We start from the raw sequence: 6877 nt of genomic DNA on the forward strand, positions 1-6877 counted from the left end.
ATTATATAAAGTGGCATTGTTAAAGTGGCTAGTGATACATTTATTACATCAATTTTTTCATTATTAAAGTGGCTAGAGATGAGTCAGTACGTCGGCAGCAGCCACTCAATGTTAGTGATGACTGTTAACAGTCTGATGGCCTTGAGAAAAGTTTTTTCAGTCTCTCGGTCCCCGCTTTGATGCACCTGTACTGACCTCGCCTTCTGGATGATAGCGGGGTGAACAGACAGTGGCTCGGGTGGTTGTTGTCCTTGACTATCTTTTTGGCCTTCCTGTGACATCGGGGGGTGGAGGTGCCCTGGAGGGCCCCGGTGATGCATTGTGCAGACCACACTACCCTCTGGAGAGCCTTACGGTTGTGGGAGGAGCAGTTGCCGTACCAGGCGGTGATACAGCCCGACAGGATGCTCTCGATTGTGCATCTGTAAAAGTTTGTGTGTTTTTGATGACAAGCCAAATGTCTTCAGCCTCCTGAGGTTGAAGAGGCGCTGCTGTGCCTTCTTCACCCCGCTGTCTGTGTGGGTGGACTATTTCAGTTTGTCCATGATGTGTACGCCGAGGAACTTAAAACATTCAAATTTCTCCACTACTGTCCCGTCGATGTGGATAGGGAGCCTTGATTTCAGATTTGCCCACTTTGCCAAAGCACAGTCCTCGCACCACCAGAGGGATATCACCAGACCACTAACTTACTACCTTGAGACAAGGCAGAGTGTAGCCCACAAAGATCTCCCCCAACAAAAGAGCCTGAGGGGGTGCAAAACTGGACAGGAAGATCACGTCAGTGACTCAACCCAGGTTGAGTATAGCGGAAAAAGCCTGGCATGACGTGATGCACCCCTCATAGGGACGGCATGGGAGAGCACGATCAAGGGGTCAGAGGCAGAGAATCCCAGTGGAGAGAGGGGAGCCGGCCAGGCAGAGACTGCAAGAGTGGTTTGTCACTCCAGTGCCTTGACGTTCAATTTCGCACCCCTGGGTCAGACTACACTCAATCGTAGAACCTACTGAAGAGATGAAGCTCAATAAAGACTTAAATGTTGAGACGAGTCTGTATCTCTCACATGGAAAATGTTGCTCTATAAGAGAAAGCTCTGCCTCCAGCTGTTTGCTACGGTTGTGTAGGCTACATAGCAATTAAAGCAATATTTTTTTTATATATATTTTTTTCACCTTTATTTAACCAGGTAGGCTAGTTGAGAACAAGTTCTCATTTGCAACTGCGACCTGGCCAAGATAAAGCATAGCAATTCGACACATGCAACAACACAGAGTTACACATGGAATAAACAAAACATAGTCAATAATACAGTTGAACAAAATAAAACAAAAAGTATACATACAGTGAGTGCAAATGAGGTAAGATAAGGGAGTTAAGGCAATAAATAGGCCATGGTGGCGAAGTAATTACAATATAGCAATTAAACACTGGAATGGTAGATGTGCAGAAGGTGAATGTGCAAGTAGAGATACTGGGGTGCAAAGGAGCAAGATAAATAAATAAATACTGAATGGGGATGATGTAGGTAGATGGGCTGTTTACAGATGGGTAATGTACAGGTGCAGTGATCTGTGAGCTGCTCTGACAGCTGGTGCTTAAAGCTAGTGAGGGAGATATGAATCTCCAGCTTCAGAGATTTTTGCAGTTCGTTCCAGTCATTGGCAGCAGAGAACTGGAAGGAAAGACAACCAAAGGAGGAATTGGCTTTGGGGGTGACCAGTGAGATATACCTGCTGGAGCGCGTGCTACGAGTGGGTGCTGCTATGGTGACCAGAGAGCTGAGATAAGGCGGGGCTTTACCTAGCAGAGACTTGTCGATAACCTGGAGCCAGTGGGTTTGGCGACGAGTATGAAGCGAGGGTCAACCAACGAGAGCGTACAGGTCTCAATGGTGGGTAGTGTATGGGGCTTTGGTGACAAAATCCAGTTTGTTGAGTAGAGTGTTGGAGGCTATTTTATAGATGATGTCACCGAAGTCGAGGATCGGTAGGTTGGTCAGTTTTACGAGGGTATGTTTGGCAGCATGAGTGAAGGATGCTTTGTTGCAATATAAGAAGCCAATTCTAGATTTAATTTTGGATTGCAGATGCTTAATGTGAGTCTGGAAGGAGAGTTTACAGTCTAGCCAGACACCTAGGCATTTGTAGTTGTCCACGTATTCTAAATCAGAACCGTCCAGGGTAGTGATGCTGGACGGGCGAGCAGGTGCGGGCAGTGATCGGTTGAACAGCATGCATTTAGTTTTACTTGCGTTTAAGAGCAGTTGCAGGCCACGGAAGGAGAGTTTTATGGCATTGAAGCTCGCCTGGAGGTTAGTTAACACAGTGTCCAAAGAGGGGCCAGAAGTATACAGGATGGTGTCGTCTGCGCAGAGGTGTACCAGAAAATCACCAGCAGCAATAGCAAGATCATTGATGTATACAGAGGAGAGAGTCGGCCCGAGGATTGAACCCTGTGGCACAATCATAGAGACTGTCAGAGGTCCAGACAACAGGCCCTCCGATTTGACACACTGAACTCTATCAGAGAAGTAGTTGGTAAACCAGGCGAGGCAATCATTTGAGAAACCAAGGCTATCGAGTCTGCCGATAAGAATATGGTGATTGACAGAGTCGAAAGCCTTGGCCAGCTCGATGAATACGGCTGCGCAGTAATGTCTCTTATCGATGGCGGTTATGATGTTGTTTAGGACCAGCTCTGAAACCAGATTACATAGCGGAGAAGGGACGGTGGGATTCGAAATGGTCGGTAATCTGTTTGTTATCTTGGCTTTTGAAGACCTTAGAAAGACAGGGTAGGATAGATATAGGTCTGTAGCAGTTTGGGTCTAGAGTGTCACCAACTTTGAAGAGGGGGATGACCGCGGCAGCTTTCCAATCTTTGGGAATCTTAGACGATACGAAAGAGAGGTTGAACAGGCTAGTAATAGGGGTTGCAACAATTTCGGCAGATGATTTTAGAAAGAGAGGGTCCAGATTGTCTAGCCCGGCTGATTGTCTAGCCCGGGGCGGCAGGGTAGCCTAGTGGTTAGAGCGTTGGACTAGTAACCGAAAGGTTGCAAGTTCGAATCCCCGAGCTGACAAGGTACAAATCTGTCATTCTGCCCCTGAACAGGCAGTTAACCCACTGTTCCTAGGCCGTCATTGAAAATAAGAATTTGTTCTTAACTGACTTGCCTAGTAAAATAAAATAAAAAATAAAAATTGTAGAGGTCCAGATTTTGCAGCTCTTTCAGAACATCATCTATCTGGATTTGGGTAAAGGAGAAATGGTGGGGGCTTTGGCGGGTTGCTGTGGAGGGTGCCGGGCAGTTAACCGGGGTAGGGGTAGCCAGGTGGAAAGCATGGCCAGCCGTAGAGAAATGCTTATTGAAATTCTCAATTATAGTGGATTTATCGGTAGTGACAGTGTTTCCTAGCCTCAGAGCAGTGGGCAGCTGGGAGGAGGTGCTCTTATTCTCCATGGACTTTACAGTGTCCCAGAACTTTTCCGAGTTAGTACTACAGGATGCAAATTTCTGTTTGAAATTGCTAGCCTTAGCTTTTCTAACTGCCTGTGTATATTTGCTCCTAAGTTCCCTGAAAAGTTGAATATCACGGGGGCTATTCGATGCTTATACAGAACGCCACAGGATGTTTTGTGCTGGTCAAGGGCAAACAGGTCTGGAGTGAACCAAGGACTATATCTATTCCTAGTTCCATTTTTTTTAATGGGGCATGCTTATTTAATATGGTGAGGTAGGCACTTTTAAGGAATAACCAGGCGTCATCTACTGATGGGATGAGGTCAATGTCATTCCAGGATACCCTGGCCAGGTCAATTAGAAAGGCTTGCTCGCAGAAGTGTTTTAGGGAGTGTTTGACAGTGATGAGGGTTGATCGTTTGGTCGCAGACCCATTACGGATGCAGGCAATGAGGCAGTGATCGCTGAGATCTTGATTGAAAATAGCAGAGGTGTATTTGGAGGGCGAGTTAGTTAGGATTACATCTATGAGGGTGCCCGTGTTTACGGATTTGGAGTTGTCCCTGGTAGGTTCATTGATCATTTGTGTGAGATTGAGGGCATCAAGCTTGGATTGTAGGATGGCCGGGGTGTTAAGCAAGTCCCAGTTTAGGTCACCTAGTAGCACGAGATAGATGGGGGCAATCAATTCACATATGGTATCGAGGGCACAGCTGGGGGCAGAGGGTGGTCTATAGCAAGCGGCAACAGGGAGAGACTTGTTTCTGAAAAGGTGAATTTTTAGAAGTAGAAGCTCTAATTTTTGGGGTACAGACTTGGATAGTAATACAGAACTCTGCAGGCTATCTTTGCAGTAGATTGCAACACCAGCCCCTTTGCAATTCTATCATGGCGGAAAATGTTATAGTTAGCGATGGAGATTTCAAGGTTATTGGTGGTTTTCCTAAGCCAGGATTCATCCACGACTAAGACATCCTAAAGCAGTGAGTAAAACAAACTTAGGGAGTAGGCTTCTAATGTTAACATGCATGAAACCACAGCTTTTACTGTTTCAGTAGTCAACAAATGAGAGCACCTGGGGAGAGGAGCTAGGCACTGCAGGACCTGGATTGACCTCTACATCACCAGAGGAGAAGTAGGATGAGGGTACGGCTAAATTCTATACGAACTGGCCGTCTAGCACGTTCGGGAACAGAGAGTAAAAGGAGCAGGTTTCTGGGCACGATAGCATAGATTCAAGGCATAATGTACAGACAAAGGTAAGGTAGGATGTGAATACATTGGAGGTAAACCTAGGCATTGAGTAATGATAAGAGAGATATAGTCTTTAGAGATTTTTAAACCAGGTGTGGTCATTGCATATGTAGAAGGTGGGACAACATGGTTGGTTAAGGCATATTGAGCGGGGCTAGAGGCTCTACAGTGAAATAAGATAATAATCACTAACCAGGACAGTAATGGACGAGGCATATTGATATTAGAGAGAGGCATGCGTAGCCAAGTGAACATATGGGTCCAGTGAGTGGTTGGGCTGACTGGGAACACGGCGATTCAGACAGTTAGCAGGCCGATGCTAACACTCTAACAGTTAGTAGGCCGGGGCTGGCAAGCTAGCAGTTAGCTGACCGGGTTCGCAAGCAAGCAGTTAACAGAACGGGGCAGGCAAGCAAGCAGTGAGCCGACCGGGTTTGCAAGCAGTTAGCCGACCGGGGCAGGCAAGCTAGCAGTTAGTAGACCGGGGCTAGCAAGTTAGCCTTTGGGGGATGTCGCAATGGGGGTAAATCTATTCTTTCCTCTTCGTGCGGTGACGTCGATAGACAAGTCGTGGAGTTAGTAGGGTTCCAATTAGCTCTTGGTAGCTAGTAGGCCTAGCAGGTTAGAAGAATGGGCCTTCAGCGGGCGTCGCGCCTGAGGGGCCTGTTGGAATCCTCGGGCAGATTATGTCGGTATTCCAGTCTTAGAGGATCGGCGGGGTTCCGTGCCCCTTACCAGCAGTAGAAGGGGTCCAGATATTGTAGCCCAGGAGTGGGCTTCGGTAGTAGCACAGGAGCCCTCGCCGGGCTAGCTTCAAATTTAAACTTGAAGCAGATCAATCGGAAATGGACAGGTCATGGTGCTGATAGTAAGTTAATTTGGAAACGCTAGCCAGGAGTGGTCACCCGGGACTGCGGTTAGCTAGTTGCGAAGATCCAACATGTAAGCAGTGGTGTAAAGTAACTAAGTAAAAATATGTTTGGGGGTATCTGTACTTTACTATTTATATTTTTGACAACCTTTACTCCACTACATTCCTAAAGAAAATATGTGCTTTTTACTCCCATACATTTTCCCTGACACAGGAAAATGTTTAATTTCATACACTTATCAAGAGAAGATCTGGCGAGAAGGGTCCAATTGCGGCCTGCAATTTGGGGTGATCCTGCATGTGGGGGCATTCCAGCATCTGCAATAACCCCTCTTTATATTTCTATTGATCCCCTTTTAAGCTCCGGAGGTGGGGGCGACAACGGTAGCTAGCTAGCATGGACACCGGTAGACAGTGGCTAGCTAGGTAGGACTCCTGTACACAGCAGGTGGGTTGTGGAATAGGTAGCTAGCTAGCTAGCTAGGACACCGATAAACAGTGTTGTTCGCTCCCACCTGTGGTGCACTGCTTTCCCTCAGTTCTGTTAACGACAGCATGGGCAGGTGTTTGGCAAGCGGGAGCGAAGGACACTGTGTGTTAGCTAGCTAGAAGGACTCCGGTACACAGCAGGCAGTAGGCTGTGGCGACACCAGCAGCTAGCTAGCACACCAGTAGACAGCGTCCTTAGCCCCCCAAAAAACTCTCAATACATGTATTTCCCTTTTAACCCACATTTTAAATCGCATAGATGATCGGGGGAAATCCAGAATATCAGAAGTGTCACACAAGCATGAAGATGGCGTCTTTGAGGGCAGGCGTGCTATGTCTCAGTCAAGGAGGGTTTAGTATTTAAAAAATATATATATTCCAGTGGAGGGTCATGTAATTTGTAATTGATTCAATTTCTATATTTTAGTGTTTTAGAATGAGCTACTTATTATGCTATATATCGATATGTGCCCAATGCTGCTGGGCACACAATATCAGGTGTGCCTATAGGCTATTTAGTGTGGTCTCAATCGAATGATCCATAGCCAATAGGCTACGAAGTGAATGCTCGAAGAAGAAGAGAGCAAAGTTATATTTCTGAGATATCTGCTGGGATGATGTAAATAAAACTAGGCTGCATTACACACTGCAATGGATATTCCAACCCTGGGCCCCGGCCTGCTCCGCTCTTGCTGATCAAAACCTTTTTTGTGTGCTGCTGCCTAACCAATGCTGTGCTGTGTAAACCTATAGTGGCAGTTCAGGAGGAGAGGCAAAGGCTTCTTCGGAAAATAATTTT

The sequence above is a fragment of the Oncorhynchus kisutch genome, linkage group LG3 (genome assembly GCF_002021735.2).
Source record: "Oncorhynchus kisutch isolate 150728-3 linkage group LG3, Okis_V2, whole genome shotgun sequence".
In the NCBI taxonomy this organism is placed as follows: Eukaryota; Metazoa; Chordata; class Actinopteri; order Salmoniformes; family Salmonidae; genus Oncorhynchus; species Oncorhynchus kisutch.